This window comes from Equus caballus, chromosome 3, assembly GCF_041296265.1.
Source record: "Equus caballus isolate H_3958 breed thoroughbred chromosome 3, TB-T2T, whole genome shotgun sequence".
Lineage (NCBI taxonomy): Eukaryota > Metazoa > Chordata > Mammalia > Perissodactyla > Equidae > Equus > Equus caballus.
Window position 1 is genome coordinate 92,597,492 of NC_091686.1, and position 18,051 is coordinate 92,615,542.

Sequence of the window (18,051 nt, forward strand, 5' to 3'; positions counted from 1 at the left end):
AATCATGAATGTGGTTATGTTGGGGGCCCTGTGAAACTTCCACCTCCAACTCAATTTTTTCTCTCAATGGCATCCATCACAGATCCCACACATATGCGATCCTTGATCCCAGTCTTTTGATGCTAAGGGGGATGGGTGTCTCACACTGAAAACTATAATCGTGAGTAGAAAATTGCCCTGAATAATTTGTATCTAAAGCAAAATGGTCCCACAGAGAGGAACAGGTTAGTTAAAAACATGAGTAATTAGGGGCTGGCCCCGTGGCCGAGTGGTTAAGTTCGCGCGCTCCGCTGCAGGTGGCCCAGTGTTTCGTCGGTTCGAATCCTGGGCGCGGACATGGCACTGCTCGTCAGACCACGCTGAGGCAGCGTCCCACATACCACAACTAGAAGAACCCACAACGAAGAATACACAACTATGTACCGGGGGGCTTTGGGGAGAAAAAGGAAAAAATAAAATCTTTAAAAAAAAACAAAAAAAACATGAGTAATTAGGAAAAGTTTCATGGAGGAAGCAACCATTTAAGAATGACCAGGTTTTAGTTTGGGGGCAGGTAGAGAAGAAGAAGATTGCAGTCTAGGGGAACAGCATATGCTAAGGCACAGAGATGCAGAAATGTATGGCATGTTGTGAGATTGGTGAGCAGTTGGCCTGGAATGGAAGGAGTCTAAGGGAGTGAGATGGCCCAGGGCGGAAACCATTGAAGAGGGCATTGAATGCACTGCCATGCTAAGGGAAGTCTGTTTATCTTGTACAGGAAGAGGGGCAGAGAAGTGGTTGGAGTGGGTGTTCTCTGGGAAGTCACTAGCTGCAGTATGATTACAGGGAGCAGTGTAGTCACAGTAACTGATTATGAACCGTTTTCAAATCCAAGTGAGGCTCTTGAGAGCTTAGACTGATGCAGTGCTATGGAGGTTGGAAAGCAGGGCCTGAATATGAGAGCACTCTATTGTTCTAGATTCAATTCCTGAAATAGATAGTTTTGTACATTGACTAACACGTACTTAGGAGCATGAGTTCTGCTGTGGGACTGCCTGCCCAGCTCTACCATTACTGGCTCCGCGACCGTGAGTCGGTTGCTTACCCTCTCTATGCACCGTCTATAAAATGGGAATAACGTAACATCAACCTTAAAGGATTCTCATAAGGAGCAAATGAATCCATACGTGTAGAGTGCTTAGAACAACTGTGCCTGGCACATCGTAAGCACCTCAGTGAACATTAATGTGGATGCTGATGTTGATGAAATGTGGAAACATTGCTGAGTACTTGGTACTTTTTCATAATTTTCTTAAGCAATCTCAAGGAAGTAAGTTATCTGACTCTATTCCTCCCCAAACATCTCAGTCTGCCCCTCTAGAAATACTTCCAGTTAATTTGATGGGTAGTTATTGACCATCTGTTATATGCAAAGGTTGTGCTCAGTGCTGGGGATACAAAGATAAAAATACAAGGATCTGGTCACAAAGGCACATAGAGGCCTTTAATGGGTGGTGATTGGTCCATACAAAAGAGCGTAGGAAAAACAGTCCACATGTGACAAAGGACCATGTGTGAGAGAAAGAGGAATTACTGAATATATAATCTCTAATTTATGTCAATGGCACTTTGATTTTAAAAGCACCTCCCAATAGTGGATGCTTAAATCATATGTTTGTGCATCTATAGGGATAAATTATGTTCGATTTTTCGAATTATATCTTATTATTTTAAATCATTACTTCAGAATGAGTTGTCAGAGTTTTCTTTTCCTTTAGTTTCCTTGGACTAGAATTTCTGAGGATCAGCATTTTAAAATAAGAGCAGTGGAAGGTTGTGAGTACTTCAAAATCGTTGACAATTTCTGACCTAGAATTTTAATATTTTACCTGAACCTCTTTTATATCTTTCTAGTCAGGGGGTCACATTATGTTTTTCAGGATCTCCCAATTTGAGGATCCAAAGAAATTTTTGCAAAAAGGATTCCTCTTGATCCCCTGGCTCACTGGAAGCTTCTAGACCAGCACTGTCCATTAGACATACAGTGTGAGCCACTGTATGTGAGCCATATTCTAATAGCCACTCTAAAATAACTAAAATGAAATGGATGGAGTTGATTTTAACTATGTATTTTATTTAACCCAATATATTTAAAGTATTATCATTTTGATATACCATCTATATAAAATTATTAACATAAATATAAAAATTATTAATCAAATGTTTTGTATTCTTTGTATTGTACTAAGTTTTCCAAATCCAATGTGTGTTTTACCTGGCAGCCCGTCTCCATTCAGACTAGCCATGTTTCATGTGCTCAGTAGCTCCATGTGGCTAACGGTCCCCATATTGGACAGCCCAGCTCTAGAATCTAGGGCTTTTCAGAGCCGTGGGCCATTTCAGTAGCTACTTAAACAGTGTCTGTATGTTGATGATTTTCATTAGTATTTTTATTGTTAAGGAAAATATATAAATGTAAAAAAAATGAGTTGTTTTGGACCTCAGTGGCAGACACTTGAGTTAATCATATGTTATAATTCATGATATATTTTCACTACCGGTCCATATAAAACATCTCTCTTGGGGCCGGCCTGGTGGTGCAGCTGTTAAGTTTGCACGTTCCACTTTGGCGGCCTCAGGTTCGCCAGTTCAGATCCTGGGTGCTGACATGGCACCACTCATCAAGCCATGCTGTGTTAGACGTCCCACATATAAAGTAGAGGAAAACGGTCATGGATGTTAGCTCAGAGCCAGTCTTCCTCAGCAAAAAAAAAAAAAAAGAAAAGAGGAGGATTGGCAGATGTTAGCTCAGGGCTGAGCTTCTTCTTCTTCAAAAAAAACTCTCTTGTTTTATATTTTTACTCCCTGTTATTCTCTTACCTCACTCCAATTCTCTCCACCCATAAGCAGCCATTCTAGTGTGTTTAATGTGTAACTTTTTGTTCGAAAGCATACTTGTGGCGTGAATTGTTTTGTATGTGTTCTTAATTTATATAAAAGGTATGTTTTTTCCATGTGCTGTGTTTTAAAAATGTATCCATGAGGATGTGTGTACATTCTGACTGCTTCATGGCGCTCCGTGGTGTGAATCCAACACATGGAACCTTTCCCCTGGTAGAATGATGGGCTCCCAGAGTGCCTCCATTTCCCCAACACCGCAAATAATCCTGCAGGGAATACCCCACACGCATCCCCTAATGGAACTGAATGAGAAGGGATGAAGGATATACACTTAGTGTTGCTGGGTCATAGGGTATATATTATTTACTTTTTTAGGGGACAAAAAAAGATTTCTTTATTTTTATTGATGGATATACTATAGTTTTGTTCTGTGAAAAATACAGCATTGCTATTACTTGTTAAATCGGGATCCTTTTGACCTGTAGGGTGAATCACGTTACAGCTTATTTTTTTTTAGGAGTAGCTTACCAATTCAATTCTCATGGATATGTTTCTCAAACAGACCCAGTGGCCATGAAAGAGGTCAAGCTTCCCCAGGGTCAAGTGCAAGTGTAGCATTTACTTACAATAAGAAAATTTGCACTTCTTGCTCTATCAGGAGAGCGTAATGTATTTTTTAAATGAATTAGTCGTCAAAGCAGAAAGTGAAAGAAAAAAGTTATTATCTTTAAAGAAAAAACCCCATGGAAAATTTATACTGAAAATGCACTCTTGCTTTTAAAAGTGATTTATACTGTTTGTTTCTCCAAAGGGAATTAAGGGAAAAAACACAGTATTTTCTTTCACTTGACTCCTTTCTGCTCCTGGCTCCACGGTTAGGTACTTCCCAGTGTAATATTTTCTAAAGGGAGGGATAAATGCTCTCAGTTCATTCATCAAAGCACATCTGTGACACAGGAAGACACACAAAGTTTGTTTCTACAAAGAGGGAAGCACGAACAACTGTCCAGGACGAAGTTCTCCACACAGTCGCACGCTTGTCCCCACTGGTGTCTGCCTATTTTGCCTACAACAAGGAAGACTTTGATGCAGTGCCTGATTCATTTGCTTCCAAAGAATGTTCTTCTGTACCCACTTCTGAGATCTAAGGATCATTTTTCTGTGATGAGCAGAGTCTTCTCTCCAAGGTCTTTGAGTTACAGGAATTTCTTTCAGAGTGCAAGTAATGGGGAGAGTTGAGGAGGAGGATGCTCGGAACATACCAGAATTCAAGAACAGGTAGACACTAACTACCACTAGATCTAGAAAGAAGGAAATGGAGCTAACCCAGAGCAAAAACTTGGTATGAATCAGAGTTTTCACAAGTGAGAGGCTTAGATTTTGAGATGAGAGGAAAAAAACCCTATTTTTGTCTCATAGTAAATTTGGAATCCTTCCCAGAAACCCAGCAGATAAGAAACCTCTAACTCTTCAAGAGCATTTTCCTAGTAGGAAAATAATTTTAGCATATTGGCTGGAATTCGAGGCTTAGTGGGTTAACCAGTACATTTGTAGGTGAATAAAAATTAGCAAACAGTGATTCTAGTTCCTTCTTGGGTGTTATAGCAAAGTAGAACTCGACTCAGACTCAGCAGGTAGGCTGCTCGTGGCACATGCCACCCCCATTTTCCCTTCTTTTCCTTCCTTCCTTCCTTCTTGTCTCCCTTCCTCCTTTCCTCTCTCCCTCCCTCCCTTCCGTTCGTCTATCCCTCCCTCCCTCCCTCCATCCCTCCATCCATCTATCCATCTTCTTTTCCTTCCTTTGTCCTTCTCTTTCCTGTAGCTCTCATTTGTACAGATATTATCTAGGTGGCATCAGAGAATGAGATGTGAGCAAAGAGAGCCACTCCTAACTACATTCATTTACATTCAGAACCTTACATTGCACACCTACTGTGTGTGAGACATGTTTGTGGTACCTTGATTGATTAAAATAAAAAAGAGGAACAAGGCTGATCCTAAGGGACTTAGATCTGTTTAATTTGTGATTAATAGCATCTCTGACACTTTTTCTGAACTTTTTGCTATGGGAGACCTGCAACTTGAACACCAATTAGTTCCATATCCTAATCTTTCCAGAAAGGAAATCCTTCTAAACTTTGAGCACTAATTCATTGTTGGAGATTTTTGAGAATCATTATTCCATTTACTTGTCCTTTCCTGGAGTTTTGGCTCAATAACCTAATATTGTCTCATACTAAATTCTCCTTTGGGAAGTCTAAAAAAATGACACTCTCTACACATGCACCCCTGGCCGATGGGATCCACAAATACCCCTGCCTCTTTTCTGCTAGTAGCCCCAGAATCTTTGAAAAACTCAGCGCTTGGCATATCACGGTTTCGTTGCTGGAAAAGAAAAATGAAGCTCTTGTACAGGTATGTAGCAGCTAATTGCTTTTGCGGTTTTATTTTCCCCTTGAGAATCTTTGCTTTCTTTCTCCTGACCTAGAATTGGAGGGGTGGGAGGAGGCTATAGTAGATCAAAGAACTAAAACCTTGGGTCAAATGAATGGCTGGATGTTGCTTCTGGTTGGTTGGATCCTGGCAGACACTGCTTGAGGTTTGTGAAAAATTAGGCCCAAAAAAGTGTCTGCATTTGGTATTTTTGACAACTCTTGGAGATGAGGTTAAAATACTTAGATTGGTGGGTGGTGGAAAATGAATGTGATAACCAATTAAGTTATGTTTCAACAATATGCTGTCTTAGAAAGAGTGTGGGGAAAGTTGAGAGTCAGGATCCTGAGTTTCTTAACTCAGCTCTAGGATTTAGATCCCTGTCGGTTTGGGACTGAATATGGTTGCAAAGCGAATCCGTTAGAAGCTGTTTCTTTCCTAGGCAGTAGGTCTGGAATTCAGTTTCCTGCCATTAGGTAAATGACTTAGGATCAACTTCAACTGTTAGCAGTACAAGACTCTAAGATAACAGTGGCTTATTACAATAAAAATTTATTTGCCTTTCGCATAGAAACCTGGCAGTAGCAGTCCACTGATAGGGTGGCTGTGTTCCACAAAGTCTCAGAAACCCAAATTCCTTGGCTTGACTACTCCACAACCCCGAGGGTATAGCCTTTGTCCTCATTGTCCAAGGCAGCGAGTCTGTTCCAGACAGCAAGAAAAAAATATGCCTGCCAGCTGTTTTATAAGGAAGGTTCTTGGAGGCTGCCATACAGTCTTTGTACTTATTCCCCAAGGGTTAGACATTACCTGCATGGCCACACCTGGCTGCAAGGGAGGTCGGGAAGTGTATTCTGCATTCTGGGTTGCCGTGTGTCCAGTCAAAAGTTTTTATTGCTGTGGAAGAAGAGATTAAATATTGACGAACACCTTGAAGTGTCTGCTACAGGTAGCTTATTCATGAAACTCAAACACCAGGCTTCTCAGAGACAAACGGAAAAGTACAGAACGGTTTGCCCAGTTAACTTTATTATTTTAAAATTGTTTCCCCTTAATTACTTGTTGTACAACATGATTACAGTTTAGAACGAGAGTTACAAAATAAAACCACCCAGATTCAAGGTAAATTCATTATCACTTGCTGCCTTTGTACCTTCAGTGCTGTTTCTCACATGCTAAGTTCCTCTTAGATTTGATGCTTAAGAAAAAGTTTCTTTTGGGGCTGGCCTCATGGCCGAGCGGTTGAGTTCTCGCCCTCCGCTTCGGTGGCCCAGGGTTTTCCCAGTTCAGATCCTGGGTGTGGACATGGCACCGCTCATCAGGCCATGCTGAGGCGGCGTCCCACATGCCACAACTGGAGGGACCCACAACTAAGAATGTACAACTGTGTATGGCGGGGCTTTGGGGAGAAAAAGGAAAAATAAAATCTTAAAAAAAGAAAAGTTTCTTTTTTAATAAACTTATTTTATTAGATAATTAACACTTTGTAAATTTTTGGAGCAAGAAATTAAATTTCTCCTCCACTCCATAACTCTATTCTCTCATGTTATTTTATTGATCGAAATATATTGATATCTTTTATATGAGCTGCTTCAAATTCTTTTTTTTTTTTTTTTTTTTGGTGAGGAAGATTCACCCTGAGGTAACATCTGTGCCAGTCTTCCTCTATTTTGTATGTGGGATGCCTCCACAGCATGTGATGAGTGGAGTAGGTCTGTGCCTGGGATCGAAACCCATGAACCTGGGCCACCAAAGCAGAGCATGCAAAACTTTAACCACTCAGCTATGGGGCCGGCCCCTCAAATTCTTCTTTAATTTAGGTGGAGTAATAAAAAATAGCTTTTACCTTCATCTCTTTAAATATGTTTTTAAAAGTTAATCTCAGGAAAACATTTTTCTCTGAACTCTTCTGCCCCATCCATAGTCTAAAATCCTATTTTACATTAAATATTAAAGCTTTTCCACTAACCACTGGCAGACTGAACCATTTACTTCAGTTCTGCTGATTTTCCAAGGGCACTTAACCTTTGAAAATACACTTAACAGGGGCCGGCCTGGTGGCGTAGTGGTTAAGTTTGCACACTCTGCTTCAGTGGCCCGGGATTTGTGGGCTTGGATCCCAGGTGCAGACCTACACACCGCTCATCAAGCCATGCCGTGGTGGTGTCCTACATACAAAATAGAGGAAGATTGGCACGGATGTTAGCTCAGGGCCAGTCTTCCTCAAAAACAAACAAACAAACAAACAAACAAATCTTAACAAATAGAACAGTTCCCAAACAGAAATACACTGAGGTTTCTCCACACTGAATGACAACCAGTTTCCTATCCTTGATCAAGTTATTTAACATTGCTGAAATCTGTTTCTTTACCTGTAAAATGAGAATGATATCTCCTCTACCTGTGTCCCGAGATTTTGTGGAATCAAATCAGATAGGATTAGTTATAGCTTTTTGAAAGTCCCATAGTGCTGTAGAAGTGCCTGCCCCTGTTCTTGTGTCAGAAACAAAATATACACAGTTTAATCTGTGGGAGTCTCGTTCTGTGTGCTCCCACACACAGTTTGATTTTAGAAAAGATGGCATCCACTTCAGCTCGCTCTTTTAATGTGCTGATAAAAGGGTGAATTATAGTTTGTCATGGAATACTGTGTCTGTTTCCCAGATTCTCAATAATCATCTTTTGTTCTAATATTTAACATGGATGGGAAGTCAAGTCCTAACCTGCCATCATTTAGAGTAATGATGACCTTGACATCGGTCAAGGCAACCCCTAGAATTGCTTCCTCCTCCTTGTCATCATTGCTGTTGTGTACCTGCCTGAGGAGGACCACAGCTCTAAGAGAAAAGTGTGTTGTATTGAAGACCTTGCCAAAATGATGGAGAGGAGGATTGGCTCTATTTAGTATACTTTTAAACCTGTCTACCTTGAAAGAGTGTGGTGCCAGTAGTAATTCTCTCTGTCTAATTGTATGGAAGCCAAAGAAAGATTCATGCCCATGGTGGTATTTTGTCTTCTCCAACTGCTTGGTGTATCATAATAATCAAATGAGAAAGTTGTGTGGTTGGGTTGACTGAGGATATGGCAGCTGGACACATTCTCTGATTCATGTTGTGCAGTAACTCTCTGCTCGATTTCCGTGTAAGCACAGATCTTCCTAGAAAACTGTGTTTAGGACTAAATACCCTAACTTAAAAGCAAAGAATAATATTAGGACTAATTTGTTGATCTTCCTGCCAAACCTGAATAATCCTATCTGGCATTAGACAAGACGTATTGCTGCTGTTCAATAGGTGAGTGATATAATCAGACAACCGGAGGAAAAAGTAATAAGCCTGCCTAGCGACTTTATGTAAATATGTTGTGACCTTTGCTTTTTAAAATTATCAAATTGGGGCCGGCCCAGTGGCGCAGCGGTTAAGTGCGCACATTCCACTTCGGCGGCCCTGGGTTCGCTGGTTCGGATCCTGGGTGCGGACATGGCACCACTCATCAAGCCATGCTGTGGTAGCCGTCCCACATATAAAGTAGAGGAAGATGGGCATGGATTTTAGCTCAAGGCCAGTCTTCCTCAGCAAAAAGAGGAGGATTGGCAGCAGGTGTTAGCTCAGGGCTAATCTTTCTCAAAAAAAAAAAAATTATCAAATAATTGCTGGTTTCAAGAACATGCTCTCCTGCACCCATTCTCCATTCATTGTGATGAGTAGACTTGGATTTTGGAGATTTGTTGCTTTTAACACAGGTTTTTCCCAGCACTTCTTGGAAAAACGAAATTGAGGTTACTGAAATGCTCTGTAGCTTTCTTAAAGTAAAATGTGAATCTTCGCTCAAGTTTTAAGTTTTTATTTTTAAGTTTTTTTGAGGGAGAAGATTCTTAAGCCTGTGGCTTCTCAGTAGTGGTTGTAAATTATGCTGCTTTTTACTTTGTGAACACTTTAAAAGGAAATAGTGTTCTCAGGCTATATTTCATACCATCCTAGGATTTTAATATCTCCTTTCATAACTTGTAAGAAAATTTATGTTTTATTGTGCATTTAGGTGTTTAGAATGATGGTGATATTTAATCTTTCTGATGATATTTAAATATTCTGTAGCCAGGTCATATGATTAACCTCAATTGTATGTATGTATAGATACGTATGGGTGGATGGATATTTACAAATACCAATTTTCTCTCCGGATAATTTTTAGCTGCTTACATCTCATGCCTTTTAGTTTCTAACTTCATCTTTGCGGAGTCCTCTTGCCTCCTGTATTATGTTTTCATTTTGGCTAACAGTCCGTGAACAGAGAGGCATAATTTCCCTTTATCTTCCACCAATATCAGATCAGTTTCCATTTACATACTTTCACGAGGGCATGAGGTAGAGCAGAAGCATCTCAAAACAAGGATGTCTTGAATAATAAAGCACACTTAAACTTTGCTCTGACTTCATTTCTGCTTCTTTAATGGTTCCACTACATGACATAAAACAGCCACATGCTGATTAAAGAAGTGCCACATACTCTACCCCATATGTTCTCTTGTGATGCATTGTTTCTAAGTTGACATGGGAGTGGCCAGTGCTTATCATCAAGTTTTCTTGATCTGAATAAAAACTGCCTTTTTAATAAAAACACATTTGATGGTTGCAAACTCTCAGAAATCTGTTTTCTTAAATGAAATGCACTGTGGTTGATGCCATTTCAAGAATGTTTTGTATTCCTGAATATTTTTCCCCCAAAGTTACATTTGAATGAAGCAATTAATAGCTAATAGTAGCAAACCTTGACTGAGTGGTTGCTTCGTGCCGACTTTGTGCTGGGTGCTTTGTTCCACATCAACCCTATGAGATGGGAGCTGTCATCAGCTCTGTCATACAGTGAGCAGACAGGCTATTAGAAATTAAGCCATTTGTCTGAGATCACACAGCTAGCCAGCGCTGCAGCTGAGGTTCAAGACTGCCAGCTGACTCCAGCGCTCCTGTCTATGATAGTAACATGGCCCTGAAACAAGTCTGGCGGAGTAAGCCCAGCACCAGACTATGTCTCCAGTGAGTTTAAATTAAGAAATTTTGTGTTGATCTTATGCCAAAATACTTGATAAAAATATACAAGGTTTGTAGTGTTACAGGCCCAAATTTAAGGACCATTTAAATAGCGAATTCTTGGAATATTTACTCAAGAATCTTTAACAGAAAAATCCTCAGCTACAAATAGCTCCCTATTTCAAGGACACTCAAAAATCTTAATCTTAATTCTCCAAAGAAACATATAGGAAAAAGTGTTAGGAAATTAACACTCTCAAAACTGTTAAGAATTTTATTACAGCTCTTAAAACAATGCTACCACAGGAAAGCTGAATTGAGTGCAACGTGTAATTTTTCTAAGGCTCTGGTAGACGTTTCAGGGTCTCAATTATGGCGTGGAAATAAGTATCGAGAAATAGAAGAGGGCTTGAAACTGTTTCTTGCGCTCTTTCCTCCCTTCTGTCTGGCAGGCTGGCGGGTCAGAATTCTGAGAGCTCACAGATTTTGGACACCTTGGGGCTTGTTCCCACGTTTCCATAGTCCTGGATTTTGCCAGTTCCTTTGGCTGAGGACAGTTTCACACCAAATTCTAAGCAGCCTCTGTCTGCTGCTTGGAACCCTTAGCAAATCTGTTATAAATGATGGAGACCTGGAGACCTGGCTTCGTGCTGTTGTCTTCAGAAGTTGGTGTTGAAGTTGGAGGAAATGAAGAGCCTTGTTTGCTGTCTTCTGACAGTGAAGTCCTGGGTCCAGGAAAAAATAAAGGGACTAAGTCGTGAGAGAGAGAGGCAAAGGACGCAGACTACTGGGTCATCAGAAAAAGAGTTTTAATGCTAAATTCAAATAGTTTTGATTAAAGCATCTGGCTCCGTCAGGAGTAACATTGCTAAAAGTGTAGCCAGCAGCAGCTGCAATGAAGACTTCAGAAGAGAGTTTTTTCTTCTCTAAGAATGCGAGCATTGTGCACATTACTCTTCTGATTTTGAAAACAGATCACACAAGACCTTTGAGAGTTTTCCTTTGCGTAGAGGGTGAATCCTTAGCCCTTGTGGCCTTAAACCTTATCCTAGACCACTCATCTCTCTCACTTGAGTGGCTTTTCCCTTGTAATAACATAACAGGCTCTTTCCTGCCCCATGGCCTTTGCACTGGCTCTTCCCATTGCTGGATTGGCGTTCTCTTATCTCTTCCCAAGCCTGGCTCTTGTAGTTTAGGGAGACATTGCTCCTCAGAGACCTTCTCAGACCATCCTGTTCGAATAGTCCATCCTGTCCCCAGGCACAATTGATCACATTACCTAATTTGCCTCTTTTGTTCGTCACTGTATTCCCAGCTTCTAGAATAGTGCTTGGCATTTATAGGAGGCCCTCAATACAAAAGAATGGATGAGTAAGTGGATGAATGAAGGAGTCAATATACATCCACATTTTTTATTCTGCAGAGCCAGTAGTTAGACAGAGTTTGATGGAAAAGAGTAATTACCTTTTCTGTTTTCGTAGGCCAATAGTTCTTAAAAGTGTGGTCCCCAAACCAGCCGAATGAAATCACCACCACCTGGGAACTGTTAGAAATGCAAATTCTCGGGCCACCCCAGACCTACTGAGTCAGAACTCTGGGGTGGCTCCCACCAATCTATATTCTAGCAGGTTCTTTAGGTGATTCTGACTCTTGAAAACCAGTGTCCCAGGTCCCTGATTCAGGGCCTGGGTCCATCTAATGGCCCCTGCTTCCCCAGCCCTGGCACAGAGTAGACAGGAGATGTTTGTTGAATGAATTAATCCATCTCCTCTTTCCCCCGTACCCCCTCACTCCGTGCCTTGCACACTGAAGGCACTGGGTACACAAAATGTTGAGGAAGGGAGTGAGTGCCATTCTGAGGACCCGAGGGAAACCTTTGGTGCTCTGCACTGCAGACCTTGCCAAATTCAGAATCCCAGCTCACCCATTCCTCCTTCTTCTGGCCTCCAGAGCAGAAGAGGAAATTTCCAGCTGCTGCTAGATGCTAATTTGTTTTCATTTGACCCTTGGGTTCCTGCAGGTGAGCCCAAGGGAGAGGATGATTAGAGTCCTCACACACAGGCCCCGCTGGGGAGGGGAGCAGGGTGGGGAATGGGTCCCTGCAAAGACTCAGGGTGGAGCCAGGCCAGTAATACAGGCGCCGGAGGTGACGGGAAGGGGTGGGTCTTTGCTGCTCACGGATAGGCAGGCTCCTTGTTCCCATGCCAAGTATTGCTCTTGGCTCAAGTGGCTCCCAGCACAGAGGGACTTTCTGGGGCTCTCAGCCTTGCTATTTTTACACTCTGACTTCCAGGCCCTGCTTCCAGAACAAAACCACAAACAACGAAAGGCCCACAGAGCCACTTTGAAAGGACACCCATGGCTTTCAGCTCCTACCGCCCTGTTAGCCCCTGGCAGTGCCTTCAGCGAGATGCAGTGATGACAGGAGACCCTCAAGCATCTTAGGTGCAAGATCCTGTAGGTAGGGGAGGAGGGAGAAATAGGTAGACTCTTAGTCTCTGCGGTGGTTCCTGAGTGTGGAGTTTGATCCTAAGGCTTCTGATGGGAGGGGCTACAGATACCTGGGCCAGCAGGAGTGGCTGCCTGGATGTACTGAAAGCAGAATTAGGGAGGGAGGCACAGAAAGGAGGACCCTATGGAATGCCTACATTGGAAGTGTCCTCACGTTGATGTAGCCAGGCCGGGTGGTTCAGGGCTCAGAGCCGGTCCTGGGCCAAATCTTGCTGCCCTCACTTACTAGCTGTTTGACCTTAGTCAGGTCAGCAGGCTGGTCGGTCTCATAGCCTCAGATTTGCAGCCATTGTGACTTTTTTCTTTTGTTTCCATCCCTATTTATTTATCTTCTACATACCCCCAAATTCGTACTGATTTTTCTCAGGTCTCTGAAAAAGTAAAATCCATTTCGACATAGGGTCGTAGTTTACCCCCTTGGCTTTTAATCAAGCTGCTGTCCTCTCTGAGCCTTAGAAACAGGGATGACGGTAGTGTGTCATTCGTAGGACAGCTGTGGACACTCCATGAGCTCTTGGAATAAAGAAGCAATAAAGGAGCTGGGTGATTCAGCCCACACTCATGTCGGTGTCCTTGTTACTTTTACTGTTACTAACAGTATTTTTGTTACTAGCTCTTAGAACCTTGTGGCAGCGTTAACAGCACTTGGGTTTAAGCCTTGAAAGGCCTAGATTCTTGTCCTGGCTTGCTAATATTCCCACCCTTGCCTTCTAGCTGGAGTTGATGTGATCATTAGATGTGGGAATGTGTATGAAGATGTGCTTTACTTTATGGGTGGAGAACATTTTTTTTCCTAATGAAGGCTCCAGACCCGCAGCGGGGTGGGGAAAAACTCAAGAATCCTACAGATACAAGGCAACTTTATTCATTTGGGGATGGTTTGTGTTTGAGAGAAACCTAGGAAAAAGTTTAGCAAATCTGCTTTAAATTAGACAACAGGAGACATAAATATTTATTTTTAAAATTATGGGGGCTGGCCCCATGGCCAAGTGGTTAAGTTCGCGCGCTCCGCTGCAGGCGGCCCAGTGTTTCGTTGGTTCGAATCCTGGGCGCAGACATGGCACTGCTCATCAAATCACGCTGAGGCAGCGTCCCACATGCCACAACTAGAAGGACCCACAATGAAGAATATACAACTTTGTACCGGGGGGCTTTGGGGAGAAAAAGGAAAAAAATAAAATCTTAAAAGAAAATAAATAAATAAAATAAAATAAAATTATGAAAAATTTTTTTAACTTCCACTTTAATTGAGAGACTGATGGACAGACATCTGCAGAAAGAGAAGGTGAAGCGGAGGCACAGCCGGCCAAGGGCATCGAGCGTGATGGGATTCCAGAAGCCTGGCAAGGCAGGGGCTAACCTCCTGACCTCTGACCTCCCCGGGTCCTCAAAGTTCAGCCCTGCTCAGGGAGTCTGGTTGGACTACTTCTCCAGGGAAAGAGTCACCATAAGATTATCTTCTTTTATCCTTATTCTTTGAACCACGATGATCATTTAACCCTGTAAATTCTGTAGTGAGTATTTTCCTTGGACATAAGAAAACATTTTCTTTATGGTATCTTAATATTAGTGAACTTAATTATTATTGAATTACTTAATTATTTAATTACTTTATCTATTTATTTGTTATTTTTATTTATTTGTTTATTTGTTTATTTATTTTATTTGTTTTATTATTTGGTAATAAATTTATTAAATAAACTTATTATTTAATTACTTTAATTGCTTAATTATTATTGAATTACTGAAAAATTAGTGAACTTAATATATGACTATACTGTTGGCTGGAGACCTATAACATATTATAATAATGATAGTAGCAATAGCAGTGAACATTTATGTAGTGAACATGCATATTATATGGCCAACCTTTTTTCTGCGTGTTTTACACACTACGCGGTGAGGTCAGTGCTATTTTGATCCCCATTTCACAGATAAGCATCTGAAGCCTAAAGAGGTTGAGTAACTTGTCCGAGGTCATTCAAATAGTGAGTGGCTGAGCCAAGAGATGAAGGTCCCGTAGAGAGTTCACACTCCTGGTTTCCAATCCAGGCTGCATAATGTGGTGTAGAGTCTGACCCTCCTCATTTCTGGTTTCACCAGAGTATTTACAAATCCTCTGCAGGCTTTCTATAGATCTCTCCATTTTAGCTCTCCTATACATCTTCCCTTAAGTAACCCCTGCAGTCGTTCCGCGTTCCACTCCTGAAGTTGGGTAATTCCGAGATGGATCCTGTGGTTTGCTCTGTGCTACCCAATGCTGAATCGAACTTCCGAAGGTGACTGTTGCACAGTGACCCACCTAAAAGGAAAAAAAGTTCTCCAGTGTGGAGATCTTTTAGGATATTCTCACTGAAAGCTGAGAATGCCGTGTTGTGATTCCAGAACTCTAAGCAGCGCTGTCAAGGAGGGGTGCGTGACGGACACTCAGTTTGAGGAAACTGCTGAGAATCACAAGGGCAATGAAACTATCAACCACAGCTTCCTCTCCGTAGTGTCGGCTCCTTGGCTTCAGCAAAGCTTCATTTAGTAATTTTCTGAGAATCAAAGGGGTTGGAACTTTCTCCTCTAATCATCTGTTGTTTACAGGTTTTCTCATATTGATTTAGTCTGCATGCCCTCCTTCATGCCGTGTCCACTGTGGTACCATTCGCGGGCAACCATTTTAAGCTGCTTTGCCATATTTGGAACAATCTTGTGACAGAACCGGCTTCTTGGTATTTAGATATGTTGGCCTTGCTGTACTCTTGCCTTAGGTGTGGTTTCAAACTTTATTTTAAGCAAAAATTTTTGAAAAAAATACCTAATCCCTATTTTCAAGGAAAATCATATGCACGAGACCAGTGTTTCAAACAGTTAAAAATGATGCTGCTGTGGTTGAAAGGCTCCAGAAGGGCCTGGAATTCCAGCTAGCTGCACCACTGTCTTCCTCCCCAATTTAATGACAATTGAAAACCACTGACCTGTTGAATAAGGTCCAAGGTACTTATTTAAATGTGTACATAGTTTTATATAGGAAAACAAAGCAAATTGGGGCTATGAAGATTAAACAAAATGAAGTGTAATATGGTTGAGGTGCCTTAGAAAGCTGTATTTCTTACCATTCCTTGTGGAACCTATCAGTAAAAAAAACCAAAATCTCAACTCAAAGACTCTTGGCCTCCAGCCCAGGACTCTTTCCCATTTATCATATTATATTTCTTTTTATCCATAAGAACATTCACATTTACCATCAAGGGAAGTAGACATTGCTCTTAACTAGAAGCTAGGATTCTTGGGGGTTGTGAAGTTGCTTTGTTTTGTGAAATTGCACAAAAATGATTTCTTCAGAATTCCTCTTTTGCTAAGTGCTCCCATTCTAATTCCCATCATTCAGGGACCTAATTCATTCATTCATTTCTCCCTCCTTGTTTATTCATTCTTCCTTCCTATCTTCCTTCCATCTGTCCATCCATTTATCCATCCATCTATCCATCCAACGCATTGTTATTGAACACCTGCCATGCTAAGTTTTGGGAATATGATGGTGAACGAGACAGATATGATGTCTGCTCGCCTTCACAGGGCTTACAAATAGTGCTGGATGATGTGAAAGGGCTTCTATAAATGACCCTAGAACTGTTAATAATATTGTAGATGTGCCCACCTCACTTCCCCCCTCATCATCATCAACTTTTAGCAATGGAATAAACCCCTTTTTTATTTTTATTCCAACAAAATTTCAGCAGAAACTTAGAATATAAACCAAATATAAGTGAGTGGGTCTGATTGAAGACAGAACAGCCCAATTCCTGCCATGTAGCCCAAAGCCTGTCTCGTGCTGCCCTCAAGGTACCACCTCAGACAGCCAAACCCGAAGGCCACCGACCTTGGTCTCTGTCCTTGGGCAGACACGATTTCATATTCTGATAGTAGTATGTAACTGTTCTTCATGTATACTAATGTCCCAGCTGTAGAGATAATTAGGACAAATGTGTAAATTCAGGCCTGCAAACCTCAAAAACCACTGAAATGGTAACTAGTAGCCTCTTTCTGTCCTCTCAGTGTCTGGCCCCAGAGCTTATCATCTGTGAGCCGCCAGAATGGGACAAAGGAACAGCCATGGCAGGGTTTTCTCCAACTTAATCCCGAGACCCATGTATTTTACCTTTCCTGTCCCAGTTGAGATACTGAAGACAAATTAATAGCAGAAACAACCCTTCCACCCTCTAAAAAGTCAGGACAAAGGAGTGTATACACGTGTTTATTTCAAGTTGTTTCTGCAGAATTTGGGTAACTTGAAATTATTTAGTGTGCTTAATTTCCTGTAGGGGGAAGGGAAATTTCCAAATTTGAGGCAAGTGGCGGTTTTGCCTCTGGCAGATTTAAATGAGAAAAGTGACTGCTGGGATCCCAAACAACCTCATGAATGCACATCTGTGCCCATAGTCTTAACCAACCTCTTTGTTCTGGCTGCAGCTGTAACAGCTTCAGTGACGCCTGCCCACATGATGCAGTGACATTTACAGAGCAAGGCCCACATGCTTTCTCATTTGAATTGCTGTAAAGCACTCCAGCCTCTTGTGAATGGCCACATAGAAAAGGGCTTCATCCTTAGAAGAAAGTGATCCCCGAGTTTAGAGCTCAAGTTTCTTACTTTTTCTGCCTACCTACTTTGGTTCAGCTGCCTGTGATTCCTGTATTTAGCCTCTATCTCTATGGGTTTCTTATTCTACTCCCTCTTCTCTCTCCTCTCTTCTCCAGCACTTTAATCCACTTCATATTCAATTCAAAGAAGGCCAAGAATGAGATTTTAAAAAGCAAATAGTAATTCAGTAAACTGATAAAATATTGATAAGGGCCAGGGATGGCTGAAATTGCTCAGTAGATGTATTTTATTTGGCCCCCTACAGTATTTGAAAAATTAGTTTCTGTATTTGAATGCCTTTGGACTTTGCACATGCTAGCCGGTTTGCCACAGTCCCCACTAATCTCTACTGTACTTCACACCCACTCTACTTTGCACATGTACATTGCTGGCCTATTTTGAGAGTCAGTCTGCTCCCTTCTTGAATTCCAAGGCTTTCTAGTCCATCTTCCTTGGGAATCTTCTGTGTGCAATTTGGAATTCTAAATTATTATGAAAGCCATTGCCGCTTTACAGATGTTTACAATCAAATAGGAGGAGTTGTTAAAGCAAATGAAAGATATAAATATAGTA

At 41.5% G+C, this 18,051-nt stretch overlaps 1 protein-coding gene across 38 annotated transcripts in view; it reads left to right on the forward strand.

Moving 5' to 3' along the window:
• The window catches only part of APBB2 (amyloid beta precursor protein binding family B member 2), a 381,357-nt gene that overhangs the window by 240,954 nt on the left and 122,352 nt on the right, over nt 1-18,051 (forward strand). The gene's annotated exons all lie outside the window — the stretch shown is intronic.